The sequence below is a fragment of the Ambystoma mexicanum genome, chromosome 11 (genome assembly GCF_040938575.1).
Source record: "Ambystoma mexicanum isolate Mex_15411 chromosome 11, UKY_AmexF1_1, whole genome shotgun sequence".
Lineage (NCBI taxonomy): Eukaryota > Metazoa > Chordata > Amphibia > Caudata > Ambystomatidae > Ambystoma > Ambystoma mexicanum.
Window position 1 is genome coordinate 42,489,368 of NC_090934.1, and position 14,249 is coordinate 42,503,616.

Consider the following 14,249-nt stretch of genomic DNA (forward strand, 5'->3'; position numbering starts at 1 on the left):
TGCCGGGCATGACTTGCTGCAGATGTGCCAGGGCGTGGCCAGCTGCAGATGTGTTAGGGCATGGCCGGCTGCAGATGTGCCAGGGCATGGCCGGCTGCAGATGTACCAGGGCGTGGCCGGCTGCAGATGTGTCGGGCCGTGGCCGGCTGCAGATTTGCCGGGGCATGGCCGGCTGCTGATGTGCCAGGCCATGGCCGGCTGCAGATGTGTCGGGCCATGGCCGGCTGCAGATGTGCCAGGGCATGGCCGGCTGCAGATGTGCCAGGCCATGGCCGGCTGCAGATGTGCTGGGCCATGGCCGGCTGCAGATGTGCCAGGGCATGGCCAGCTGCAGATGTGCCAGGCATGGCCAGTTGCAGATGTGCCAGGCCATGGCCGGCTGCAGATGTGCCAGGCCATGGCAGGCTGCAGATGTGCCAGGACGTGGCCGGCTGCAGATGTGCCAGGGCGTGGTTGGCTGCTGATGTGCCAGGGCTTGGCCAGCTGCAGATGTGCCAGGGCATGGCCAGCTGCAGATGTGCCAGGGCATGGCCGGCTGCAGATGTGCCAGGGCGTAGCCGGCTGCTGATGTACCGGGCATGGTTTGCTGCAGATGTGCCAGGGCGTGTCCGGCTGCAGATGTGTTAGGGCATGGCCAGCTGCTGATATGCCAGGGCATGGCCGGCTGCAGATGTGCCAGGCCATGGCCGGCTGAAGATGTGCCAGGGCATGGCTGGCTGCAGATGTGCCAGGGCGTGGCCGGCTGCTGATGTGTCAGGCCGTGGCCAGCTGCAGATGTGTCAGGCCATGGCCGGCTGCTGATGTGCCGGGCCATGGCCGGCTGCAGATGTGCCAGGGCATGGCCGGCTGCAGATGTGTCAGGCCATGGCCGGCTGCAGATGTGCCAGGGAATTGCCGGCTGCAGATGTGCCAGGGCGTGGCTGGCTGCAGATGTGCCAGGGCATAGCCGGCTGCAGATGTGCCAGGGCATGGCCGGCTGCAGATGTGCCAGGGGGTGGCCGGCTCCAGATGTGTCGGGCCGTGGCCTGCTGCAGATGTGCCAGGGCATGGCTGGCTGCAGATGTGCCAGGGCGTGGCCGGCTGCTGATGTGTCAGGCCGTGGCCAGCTGCAGATGTGTCGGGCCATGGCCGGCTGCTGATGTGTCGGGCCATGGCAGGCTGCTGATGTGCCCGGCCGTGGCCAGCTGCAGATGTGTCGGGCCATGGCCGGCTGCAGATGTGCCAGGGCATGGCTGGCTGCAGATGTGTCAGGGCATGGCCGGCTGAAGATGTGCCAGGGCATGGCTGGCTGCAGATGTGCCAGGGCGTGGCCGGCTGCTGATGTGTCAGGCCGTGGCCAGCTGCAGATGTGTCGGGCCATGGCCGGCTGCTGATGTGCCAGGGCATGGCTGGCTGCAGATGTGCCAGGGCGTGGCCAGCTGCAGATGTGCCAGGGCATGGCCGGCTGCAGATGTGCCAGGGCATGGCTGGCTGCAGATGTGCCAGGGCGTGGCCAGCTGCAGATGTGCCAGGGCATGGCCGGCTGCAGATGTGCCAGGGCATGGCCGGCTGCAGATGTGCCAGGGCATGGCCGGCTGCAGATGTGTCAGGCCATGGCCGGCTGCTGATGTGCCAGGGCATGGCCGGGTGCAGATGTGTCGGGCCATGGCCGGCTGCAGATGTGTCAGGGCATGGCCAGCTGCAGATGTGCAAGGGCATGGCTGGCTGCTGATGTGCCGGGGCGTGGCCGGCTGCTGATGTGCCAGGGCGTGGCCAGCTGCAGATGTGCCAGGGCATTGCCGGCTGCAGATGTATCGGGCCATGGCCGGCTGCTGATGTGCCACAGCATGGCCGGCTGCTGATGTGCCAGGGCGTGGCCGGCTGCTGATGTGCCAGGGTGTGGCCGGGTGCAGATGTGCCAGGCCATGGCCGGCTGCAGATATGTCGGGGCATGGCCGGCTGCAGATATGTCGGGGCATGGCCGGCTGCAAATGTGCCAGGGTGTGGCCGGCTGCAGATGTGCCAGGGCATGGCCGGCTGCAGATGTGCCAGGGCGTGGCTGGCTGCAGATGTGCCAGGGCATGGCCGGCTGCAGATGTGCCATGGCATGGCCGGCTGCAGATGTACCAGGGCATGGCTGGCTGCAGATGTGCCAGGGCATGGCCGGCTGCAGATGTGCCAGGGCGTGGCCGGCTGCAGATTTGTCAGGGCATGGCTGGCTGCAGATGTGCCAGGGCATGGCCGGCTGCAGATGTGCCAGGCCATGGCCGGCTGCAGATGTGTCGGGCCATGGCCGGCTGCAGATGTGCCAGGGCATGGCTGTCTGCAGATGTGTCGGGCCATGGCCGGCTGCAGATTTGTCAGGGCATTGCTGACTGCAGATGTGCCAGGGCATGGCCGGCTGCAGATGTGCCAGGGCGTGGCCGGCTGCAGATGTGTCGGGCCGTGGCCGGCTGCTGATGTGCCAGGGCATGGCCGGCTGCTGATGTGCCAGGGCATGGCCGGCTGCTGATGTGCCAGGGTGTGGCCGGGTGCAGATGTGCCAGGCCATGGCCGGCTGCAGATATGTCGGGGCATGGCCGGCTGCAGATATGTCGGGGCATGGCCGGCTGCAAATGTGCCAGGGTGTGGCCGGCTGCAGATGTGCCAGGGCGTGGCTGGCTGCAGATGTGCCAGGGCGTGGCTGGCTGCAGATGTGCCAGGGCATGGCCGGCTGCAGATGTGCCATGGCATGGCCGGCTGCAGATGTACCAGGGCATGGCTGGCTGCAGATGTGCCAGGGCATGGCCGGCTGCAGATGTGCCAGGGTGTGGCCGGCTGCAGATTTGTCAGGGCATGGCTGGCTGCAGATGTGCCAGGGCATGGCCGGCTGCAGATGTGCCAGGCCATGGCCGGCTGCAGATGTGTCGGGCCATGGCCGGCTGCAGATGTGCCAGGGCATGGCTGTCTGCAGATGTGTCGGGCCATGGCCGGCTGCAGATTTGTCAGGGCATTGCCGGCTGCAGATGTGCCAGGGCATGGCCGGCTGCAGATGTGCCAGGGCGTGGCCGGCTGCAGATGTGTCGGGCCGTGGCCGGCTGCAGATGTGCCAGGGCGTGGCTGGCTGCTGATGTGCCAGGCCATGGCCGGCTGCAGATATGTCGGGGCATGGCCGGCTGCAGATATGTCGGGGCATGGCCGGCTGCAAATGTGCCAGGGTGTGGCCGGCTGCAGATGTGCCAGGGCATGGCCGGCTGCAGATGTGCCAGGGCGTGGCTGGCTGCAGATGTGCCAGGGCATGGCCGGCTGCAGATGTGCCATGGCATGGCCGGCTGCAGATGTACCAGGGCATGGCTGGCTGCAGATGTGCCAGGGCATGGCCGGCTGCAGATGTGCCAGGGCGTGGCCGGCTGCAGATTTGTCAGGGCATGGCTGGCTGCAGATGTGCCAGGGCATGGCCGGCTGCAGATGTGCCAGGCCATGGCCGGCTGCAGATGTGTCGGGCCATGGCCGGCTGCAGATGTGCCAGGGCATGGCTGTCTGCAGATGTGTCGGGCCATGGCCGGCTGCAGATTTGTCAGGGCATTGCTGGCTGCAGATGTGCCAGGGCATGGCCGGCTGCAGATGTGCCAGGGCGTGGCCGGCTGCAGATGTGTCGGGCCGTGGCCGGCTGCTGATGTGCCAGGGCATGGCCGGCTGCTGATGTGCCAGGGCATGGCCGGCTGCTGATGTGCCAGGGTGTGGCCGGGTGCAGATGTGCCAGGCCATGGCCGGCTGCAGATATGTCGGGGCATGTCCGGCTGCAGATATGTCGGGGCATGGCCGGCTGCAAATGTGCCAGGGTGTGGCCGGCTGCAGATGTGCCAGGGCATGGCCGGCTGCAGATGTGCCAGGGCGTGGCTGGCTGCAGATGTGCCAGGGCATGGCCGGCTGCAGATGTGCCATGGCATGGCCGGCTGCAGATGTACCAGGGCATGGCTGGCTGCAGATGTGCCAGGGCATGGCCGGCTGCAGATGTGCCAGGGCGTGGCCGGCTGCAGATTTGTCAGGGCATGGCTGGCTGCAGATGTGCCAGGGCATGGCCGGCTGCAGATGTGCCAGGCCATGGCCGGCTGCAGATGTGTCGGGCCATGGCCGGCTGCAGATGTGCCAGGGCATGGCTGTCTGCAGATGTGTCGGGCCATGGCCGGCTGCAGATTTGTCAGGGCATTGCTGGCTGCAGATGTGCCAGGGCATGGCCGGCTGAAGATGTGCCAGGGCGTGGCCGGCTGCAGATGTGTCGGGCCGTGGCCGGCTGCTGATGTGCCAGGGCATGGCCGGCTGCTGATGTGCCAGGGCATGGCCGGCTGCAGATGTGCCAGGCCATGGCCGGCTGCAGATGTGTCAGGGCGTGGCCGGCTGCAGATGTGCCAGGGCGTGGCCGGCTGCTGATGTGCCAGGGCATGGCCGGCTGCAGATGTGCCAGGGCATGGCCGGCTGCAGATGTGCCAGGGCTAGTGGAGGCCCATTTAAACATGAGGCTTGGGGGCCCTTCTTCCTTACAGTTGGAAAGGGAGTCAGAGGCACATGTGGGGTGTCCCAATTATTACAAAGTCTTTGGAATGCAGCAAAGCAGGACTGGCAACCAGCAGGAGGCTGAAACACTAAAAGTCTGCTGAAAAGTGATTAACCGCTCTTTGCCTGAAGGGTGGTAATGTCGGAGAAACCTGCATAAAAAGCTAATGGGGTGCTAAGTACATTACCGGGGCTTCAAGGGCGGGGGTGACGGTCTGAGGGCACCAGCAAAGGCAGCCTGTAGTGGGTGTGCTGCTTATGTTTAATGTCCGCAACTAAAGGAGTATGTTTCTTTATCATAAGACTGCCAACAGCTGGCAGCTGCCAGCTGGCCCTCAAGAGCCCCGGGCCCATTTAAACGGAAAGGGCTGAAAGGCCCTGACAGTGTCCCTGGGTAGAGGACTTTTTGCAGACTCATACCCCAATAAAGTCCCAGAGAAGTCCTTCTGTTTAAGTCCTCCAAAGAGGATTCAACTAAGGGGGTGGACACTCAACTAAGGGGGTGGGACACTCAACTAAGGGGGTGGGACACTCAACTAAGGGGGTGGGACACTCAACTAAGGGGGTGGACACTCAACTAAGGGGGTGGGACACTCAACTAAGGGGGTGGACACTCAACTGAGGGGGTGGGACACTCAACTAAGGGGGTGGGACACTCAACTAAGGGGGTGGGACACTCAACTAAGGGGGTGGACACTCAACTAAGGGGGTGGGACACCCAGCCCCTTATATTGTCATTTTGCCTCAGCAGATTTGTCCATCTCAAGCCTCCTGTAAGGGGCCAACCACAGCTGTTGTAACAAGAGCTTCTGCCTTCTGTCAGCTCCCTGAATGTCTTGTCTGCAGGAAGTTGGGAGTGGGAACATGATAGAGTGTTGCCTAAACTGATGCAAGATTTCAGGACCCTTCCTCTTGGGGCAGGGACCCTCCTAAACTCTCTTGGACTTCACTGTCTCTCATGTCTGCCTGATCCTTGTACCACTGGTGGGACTCCCCCATTGTTCTCACAGAGTTTCCTGTGAGGCACTGGCTCCCACCCTATTATCTGGGGCTATGTCCTGTTCCTCTTGGAAGGTGTAAATCCTTCCCAGGCAGAGAACAAAGCAAGCCTGGGCCCAGCACCCAGTTGTGGGCGAACCTCAGTTCCAGACAGTGATACCCACAACCTCTCACAACTGTAAGAGGTCACAGGAAACCAGTTGATAATAAAATGACATCAAACAGTTTTGGTAATGAGTCTTTTGCCGGACTCCCACTGCTTATTGCAGGAAGGGGTCGTCAGTAAGTGGTCACCAGTTTGGATTAGTAGGAACTTCAAAAAGGTTGACCTGTCCTGATGAACCACTTAGTGATGAGCAGGGACTCAAACCTACAAGGTGAGGAGGGGTGGCTTGGATGGAATGCATGTAAGGTGTGGATGGCACAGGGGTGGAAGGACTGGGGGAAGAGGATGGGGTAACGGTGGGCAGGGGTAATAGGCATATATAGAGTAGAACGGAGAGGGTGGGGGCTTAGGGAGACGTTAGGGCAAAGGGGAGGGGTTTATGGGGGCTGGTAACAAAGGGAGGGAGGGCAAGCAGTTGCATATGCCAGCCACCTGGGGTCGGGCAATATGCAACTGCTTATAGGACAGGATGCAGGATGAGCATTTGGACGGGGGAGCAGTCGGGGTCGAGCAAAAGACACGTAAACCATGGTTTTGCATTGTATAACTGTATTTCCTCATAATACACTATATAAAATCAGATATAGCTTTATATTAAAATTTTAAACAAACTACCACCAGGCTTTGGGGATGCACAGTTGGATATATAATTTCAATCATGAGTGCCCACTGTTCAGGGTAGTCCATGGTTGATGGAAACGTTTGGATTCCAACAGAGTGGGAGGTTCTTCGTTGCAGAGAGGATCAAAGGCATATTATTTTGGTCCTTGGGATGCTGTAGGCCCTTCACTGTGTCCCCCTGGAAGGGTGGGCCCCTCTTCTACCCCTCCCAGCCAGCGAGTTGTCCAGGGACAGTTGCAAGGCTGCCACTTCAGCAGACAGAGTCCCGGGTACCAATGTCAGGTTTTGTCTCCAGCGGGTCACTTCAGATGTCCCTCTGCAGCGGTTAGGGGAGGGTCCACACCGTCCTGGGAGGTCCTTCTATTCACTCGATGGATGGGAACTTTGAGCAGCTTTACCCCAAGAAGGTTCCAGTGAAACCCTCTCCAAGTGGCTCTATGGTGATTCTTCAAGATGCATCACACAGATGATTCAATGAAGGGGTGGAGGGTTCACCTCTTATATAATCACATTGCCACAGCAGATTGATCAATTCCAAGCCATCTTTAAGGGTGGGCACACAGTACAGAGAGGAGAGTTCATGACAACCAATAGGGCTAGGTGCACAGGGGAGCACATGGGCACAGAGAGGAGCACACCTGCAGAGTGCTGGGGTGATAGCGTGGGCTGAGGGGCTCATGCCCCTGCCAGCCCCAGAGTTCCTGGGCCATGCCCCTGCCAGCCCCAGAGTTCCTGAGCCATGCCCCTGCCAGCCCCAGAGTTCCTGAGCCATGCCCCTGCCAGCCGCAGAGATCCTGAGCCATGCCCCTGCCTGGGCCATGTCCCTGACAGCCCCAGAGATCCTGGGCCATGCCCCTGCCAGCCCCAGAGTTCCTGGGCCCCTCTCTCTGCCCACCCTTGAGGGGCCCATGCCCCCGCCAGCCCCAGAGTTCCTAGGCCATGCCCCTGCCAGCCCCAGAGATCCTGAGCCATGCCCCTGCCTGGGCCATGTCCCTGACAGCCCCAGAGTTCCTGGGCCATGCCCCTGCCAGCCCCAGAGTTCCTGGGCCATGCCCCTGCCAGCCCCAGAGTTCCTGGGCCATGCCCCTGCCAGCCCCAGAGATCCTGAGCCATGCCCCTGCCTGGGCCATGTCCCTGACAGCCCCAGAGATCCTGGGCCATGCCCCTGCCAGCCCCAGAGTTCCTGGGCCCCTCTCTCTGCCCACCCTTGAGGGGCCCATGCCCCTGCCAGCCCCAGAGATCCCGGGCCATGCCCCTGCCTGCCCCAGAGATCATGGGCCCCTCTCTCTGCCCACCCTTGAGTGGCCCATGCCCCTGCCTACCCCAGAGATCCTGGGCCCTCGACTCTGCCCACCCTTGACATGCTTCTCTCTCCTGATTTTACAGTTCCCAACCCGTCTTCTTCCATGGCATGGCAGAGAGCTGGCATTCCACAGATTAAAGCAGATTTAGTATTCGCGTGAAGGGATTGCATCAGTGGATTTGAGCCACAAACAAACAGACGCCTGGCACGGTACAGCTTCGGGGGGAGGAGGGGGCTCCGAGCCCAGTCTCGCACTGCTCCCCACAATCGGAACAGTAGTCCTTTGTCCTTCAGTCTTTCTGTGCCTTCATGGCTGTCTCTCTTTCATGGGCCATCTCGCTTCTCTGTGTCCTTTGTGTTTTCTTCTCTGACAGTCTCGCTCCACGCTGTTTCTCCTTCGCCTCAGGCTCAGCAGGGACAGCTCCTGCGTGTGCCACCCTTCTGCCAACCTCCATTTAGCCAGGAGGGAGCCGAGCGCTTTGCATGCCATTGAGGGTAATATGAGGTAAGGAGGATGAGGCAGGGGTGGGGCGTGGTGCGGGCTGCCTAGGAGGCACCTATGTACTGCCAGAAGAGTAAGGTCTTGAGTCTTTTCCTGAGCTGCAAGTGCAGCCCAGAATGCCCCTGGGATGGTGTTCCAGAAGGCAGGGGCTTAGCGACAGAAGCCACGTTTCCTTGGTTTTATTCCTCGAGCGCTAGTTTCGTCTCACTCTGAGCAATGGCCTTGAGCCTGGCGGAGTGCCACCTACTTGAGCTGCAGAGTTGTGCAGCTAGGTTGGCTGGTGTGTGAGTGGTGGTGGGCTGGCGGAGTGCCACCTACCTGAGCTGCAGAGTGTTGCAGCTATGTAGGCTGGTGTGTGAGTGGTGGTGGCCTGAGCTGCAGAGTGTTGCAGCTACGTAGGCTGGTGTGTGAGTGGTGTTGGCCTGGCGCAGTGCCACCTACTTGAGCTGCAGAGTTGTGCAACTAGGTTGGCTGGTGTGTGAGTGGTGGTGGGCTGGCGGAGTGACACCTACCTGAGCTGCAGAGTGTTGCAGCTATGTAGGCTGGTGTGTGAGTGGTGGTGGCCTGAGCTGCAGAGTGCTGCAGCTAGGTAGGCTGGTGTGTGAGTGGTGTTGGCCTGGCGCAGTGCCACCTACTTGAGCTGCAGAGTTGTGCAGCAAGGTTGGCTGGTGTGTGAGTGGTGGTGGGCCGGCGGAGTGCCACCTACCCGAGCTGCAGAGCGTTGCAGCTATGTAGGCTGGTGTGTGAGTGATGGTGGCCTGAGCTGCAGAGTGTTGCAGCTAGGTAGGCTGGTGTGTGAGTGGTGTTGGCCTGGCGCAGTGCTACCTCCCTGAGCTACAGAGTGTTACAACTAGGTAGGCTGGTGTGTGAGTGGTGGTGGCCTGAGCTGCAGAGTGTTGCAGCTAGGTAGGCTGGCATGTGAGTGGTGGTGGCCTGAGCTGCAGAGTGTTACAGCTAGGTAGGCTGGTGTGTGAGAGGTGGTGGTCTGTGACACCTCCCTGAGCTGCAGAGTGATGCAGATAGGTAGGCTGTTATGTGAGTGGTGGTGGTCTGGATTGCCACCTCTCTGAGCTTCAAGGTGTTGCAGCTAGGAAGGCTGGTGTGTGAGTGGTGGTGGCCTGGCAGAGTGACACCTACCTGAGCTGCAGAGTGTTGCAGCTAGGTAGGATGGTGTTTGAGTGGTGGTGGCCTGAGCTGCAGACTGTTGCAGCTAGGTAGGCTGGTGTGTGAGTGGTGGTGGCCTGAGCTGCATAGTGTTGCAGCTAGATAGGCTGGTGTGTGAGTGGTGGTGGCCTGAGCTGCAGAGTGTTGTAGCTAGGTAGGCTGGTGTGTGAGTGGTGGTGGCCTGAGCTGAAGAATTTACAGCTAGGTAGGCTGGTGTGTGAGTGGTGGTGGCCTGAGCTGCAGTGTTTTGCAATTATGTAGGCTGGTGTGTGAGTGGTGGTGGCTTGAGCTGCAGAGGTTTGCAGCTATGTAGGCTGGTGTGTGAGTGGAGGTGGCCTGAGCTGCTGAGTGTCACAGCTAGGTAGGCTGGTGTGCGAGTGGTGGTGGCCCGAGCTGCAGTGTTGCAGCTAGGTAGGCTGCCGTGTGAGTGGTGTTGGCCTGGTGGAGTGCCGCCTCCCTGAGCTGCAGAGTGTTGCAGCTAGGTAGGCTGGCATGTGAGTGGTGGTGGCCTGAGCTGCAGAGTGTTGCAGCTAGGTAGGCTGGCATGTGAGTGGTGGTGGCCTGAGCTGCAGAGTGTTACAGCTAGGTAGGCTGGTGTGTGAGTGGTGGTGGTCTGTGCCACCTCCCTGAGCTGCAGAGTGTTGCAGATAGGTAGGCTGTTATGTGAGTGGTGGTGGTCTGGAGTGCCACCTCTCTGAGCTTCAAGGTGTTGCAGCTAGGTAGGCTGGTGTGTGAGCGGTGGTGGCCTGGCAGAGTGACACCTACCTGAGCTGCAGAGTGTTGCAGCTAGGTAGGATGGTGTTTGAGTGGTGGTGGCCTGAGCTGCAGACTGTTGCAGCTAGGTAGGCTGGTGTGTGAGTGGTGGTGGCCTGAGCTGCATAGTGTTGCAGCTAGATAGGCTGGTGTGTGAGTGGTGGTGGCCTGAGCTGCAGAGTGTTGTAGCTAGGTAGGCTGGTGTGTGAGTGGTGGTGGCCTGAGCTGAAGAATGTACAGCTAGGGAGGCTGGTGTGTGAGTGGTGGTGGCCTGAGCTGCAGTGTTTTGCAACTATGTAGGCTGGTGTGTGAGTGGTGGTGGCCTGAGCTGCAGAGTTTTGCAGCTATGTAGGCTGGTGTGTGAGTGGAGGTGGCCTGAGCTGCTGAGTGTCACAGCTAGGTAGGCTGGTGTGTGAGTGGTGGTGGCCCGAGCTGCAGTGTTGCAGCTAGGTAGGCTGCCGTGTGAGTGGTGTTGGCCTGGTGGAGTGCCGCCTCCCTGAGCTGCTGAGTGTTGCAGCTATGTAGGCTGGTGTGTGAGTGGTGGTGGCCTGAGCTGCAGAGTGTTGCAGCTAGGTAGGTTGGTGTGTGAGTGGTGTTGGCCTGGCGCAGTGCCACCTCCCTGAGCTACAGAGTGTTGCAGCTAGGTAGGCTGGTGTGTGAGTGGTGGTGACCTGAGCTGCAGAGTGTTGCAGCTAGGTAGGCTGGCATGTGAGTGGTGGTGGCCTGAGCTGCAGAGTGTTACAGCTAGGTAGGCTGGTGTGTGAGTGGTGGTGGTCTGTGGCACCTCCCTGAGCTGCAGAGTGTTGCAGATAGGTAGGCTGTTATGTGAGTGGTGGTGGTGTGGAGTGCCACCTCTCTGAGCTTCAAGGTGTTGCAGCTAGGTAGGCTGGTGTGTGAGCGGTGGTGGCCTGGCAGAGTGACACCTACCTGAGCTGCAGAGTGTTGCAGCTAGGTAGGATGGTGTTTGAGTGGTGGTGGCCTGAGCTGCAGACTGTTGCAGCTAGGTAGGCTGGTGTGTGAGTGGTGGTGGCCTGAGCTGCATAGTGTTGCAGCTAGATAGGCTGGTGTGTGAGTGGTGGTGGCCTGAGCTGCAGAGTGTTGTAGCTAGGTAGGCTGGTGTGTGAGTGATGGTGGCCTGAGCTGAAGAATTTACAGCTAGGTAGGCTGGTGTGTGAGTGGTGGTGGCCTGAGCTGCAGTGTTTTGATACTATGTAGGCTGGTGTGTGAGTGGTGGTGGCCTGGGCTGCAGAGTTTTGCAGCTATGTAGGCTGGTGTGTGAGTGGAGGTGGCCTGAGCTGCTGAGTGTCACATCTAGGTAGGCGGGTGTGTGAGTGGTGGTGGCCCGAGCTGCAGTGTTGCAGCTAGGTAGGCTGCCGTGTGAGTGGTGTTGGCCTGGTGGAGTGCCGCCTCCCTGAGCTGCAGAGTGTTGCAGCTAGGTAGGCCGGTCTGTGAGTGGTGGTGGCCTGAGCTGCAGAGTTTTGCAGCTAGGTAGGCTGGTGTGTGAGTGGTGGCCTGGTGGAGTGCCACCTACCTGAGCCGCAAAGTTTTGCAGCTAGATAGGCTGGTGTGAGAGTGGTGGTGGTCTGGAGTGCCACCTCCCTGAGCTGCAGAGTGTTGTAGCTAGGTAGGCTGGTGTGTGAGTGGTGGCCGGGTGGAGTGCAACCTACCAGAGCTGCAGAGTGTTGCAGCTAGATAGGCTGGTGTGTGAGTGGTGGTGGTCTGAGCTGCAGAGTTGTGCAGCTAGGTAGGCTGGTGTGTGAGTGGTGGTGGCCTGAGCTGCAGAGATTTGCAGCTAGGTAGGCTGGTGTGTGAGTGGTGGCTTGGTGGAGTGCCACCTACTTGAGCTGCAGGGTGTTGCAGCTAGATAGGCTGGTGTGTGAGTGGTGGTGGTCTGAGCTGCAGAGTTGTGCAGCTAGGTAGGCTGGTGTGTGAGTGGTGGTGGCCTGAGCTGCAGAGTGTTGCAGCTAGGTAGGCTGTCGTGTGAGTGGTGTTGGCCTGGTAGTGTGACACCTCCCTGAGCTGCAGAGTGTTGCAGCTAGGTAGGCTGGTGTGTAAGTGGTGGTGGCCTGAGCTGCAGAGTTTTGCAGCTAGTTAGGCTGGTGTGTGAGTGGTGGTGGCCTGAGCTGCCGATTTTTTCAGCTAGGTAGGCTGGTGTGTGAGTGGAGGTGGCCTGAGCTGCTGAGTGTCACAGCTAGGTAGGCTGGTGTGTGAGTGGTGGTGGCCCGAGCTGCAGTGTTGCAGCTAGGTAGGCTGCCGTGTGAGTGGTGTTGGCCTGGTGGAGTGCCGCCTCCCTGAGCTGCTGAGTGTTGCAGCTATGTAGGCTGGTGTGTGAGTGGTGGTGGCCTGAGCTGCAGAGTGTTGCAGCTAGGTAGGCTGGTGTGTGAGTGGTGTTGGCCTGGCGCAGTGCCACCTCCCTGAGCTACAGAGTGTTGCAGCTAGGTAGGCTGGTGTGTGAGTGGTGGTGACCTGAGCTGCAGAGTGTTGCAGCTAGGTAGGTGTCATGATTACGGGGTTCCCTCGCAAAAGAATTTCCAAGAGTTCCTGGTTGGCCGCTTACAGTTGCTGGTCTAAGAATAGGCAGGTTGACTCTTCCTCATCACTCAACATGGCTGCCTGTAGTTACAACCTCTAGGTGGGCCAGCAGTCTAGTTTTCTGTCACTCGGGAGTATTTAAGCCCCGCCCCTTTGCTCAACGGCGCTTCGCGTCTTCAGCTGTCTCAGCGAACGCTTACCGCGGTTCAGCCCTCTGACAGGAATTCCTCAGCTTCCCTAGTATTCCATGGAAACCCTTTTCTGTAGTGCCCTGGAATAGCTTTTCCCGTCCAGTCCGCTGTCCCAAGTTGTGAATTCTGTGTAAAGTTGGCTTTCTTCAGTGCGGTGTTGGCGGTTACGCTTTTCCAGTTGGCGTTTATTGTGAGGAGAGTTTTCGAGGCGCACCTCCCAGTTCTGTCGCCCCTGTTGTTTTCACAGCAAGTATCTTTCCCTTTTAGTTCTCGCTATAGATTAATGGTTCCTATAGTAGCAACTGCTTTTCACACATTAGTTCTTTCGCGCAAGTGAATGTTCAAACCATATTCACCTCACAGAAGTTAAGAGGGTTGTGTGGAGAATTGTTTCTAGGAACATTAGTGTTCGTTTTTTCTGTCGTCATCAGGTACACTAAGTTTACGCATTTTGGAACCAAAAATGTTGCGGGTTGTGCACTTCAGTTTTTAGACACATTAGGGTGTTTCTGCATTTAGAGGGTTAGTGACACCATTCCTGTCTGACACTGTTAGGAAGTGTACCCCTTTAGACATTTCTGGAAGTTTAAGGATAATTCCATTCTCCTCACGTCCCTTCTTCAGAACACGCACCCCTGCGCAGAAGCAGGATGGAGAGCTAACCAAATCACCAACTAAGGTAACCGAAGAATACAGTTTATTTTGAAGGTGATTCTTTTTTCCCTATTTTAGGAATCACTTAGTTATTGAGTGTGGTAATTGTTTTCATGTATAGATAGAGAGTCCAATTGGGATAAGATAACAGCGCACCCTGAGAAGTTTCCGAATATCAAGTGGTGTCCCCGAGGAGTCTAAGGTAAGCGTTACAGAACGCGAAGCCAGTCATAAAAAATACTCCGCCTGGGCATCATGGGAACTTCTGAGGTAGATCAGTTAGCTCAACTACTGGGAGAACTTAGAGCTGAAGTCCATGCAGCCCGGTCCGAAACCGGCGCTCTTAGAAGGGAACTGGGAATCAATAGGGAACGAACTGAAGAGTTGGCTCGCCAGTTATTACAGAATCAGGCGGGACAGGTTCCCCTTCCCCAAGGTAATGCCCAAGCTTCCTCTTCTACATCGCCCTCAGTTCCGTTCCAAGTGGTAATTCCAGGAAATATTCCCTTAGCCCCTCCTGAGAGATTCACGGGGGACCCGAAAAGGTTTGCCGTGTTTTTAAATCAGTGTAGACTACATTTTTTGTGCAGACCTGGGGTTTTCTCCACTGACCAATCAAAGGTTGCTTTCGTGTTGTCTTATTTGGGTGGTCATGCAGCAGATTGGTCCATTCCTTTGGTTAATCGGGATGATCCCGTGTTGCAGAACTTTTCAGAATTCCAGAGAGAGTTAGAGAAATTGTTTGCTCGCCATTCACAAGGTCAGGCATTGGACAATGAGTTACTGTCACTCAAGCAGGGCAATCAGGAGCTGCTTGCTTACGTGGCTACTTTCAATCGATTAGTGGCAGAA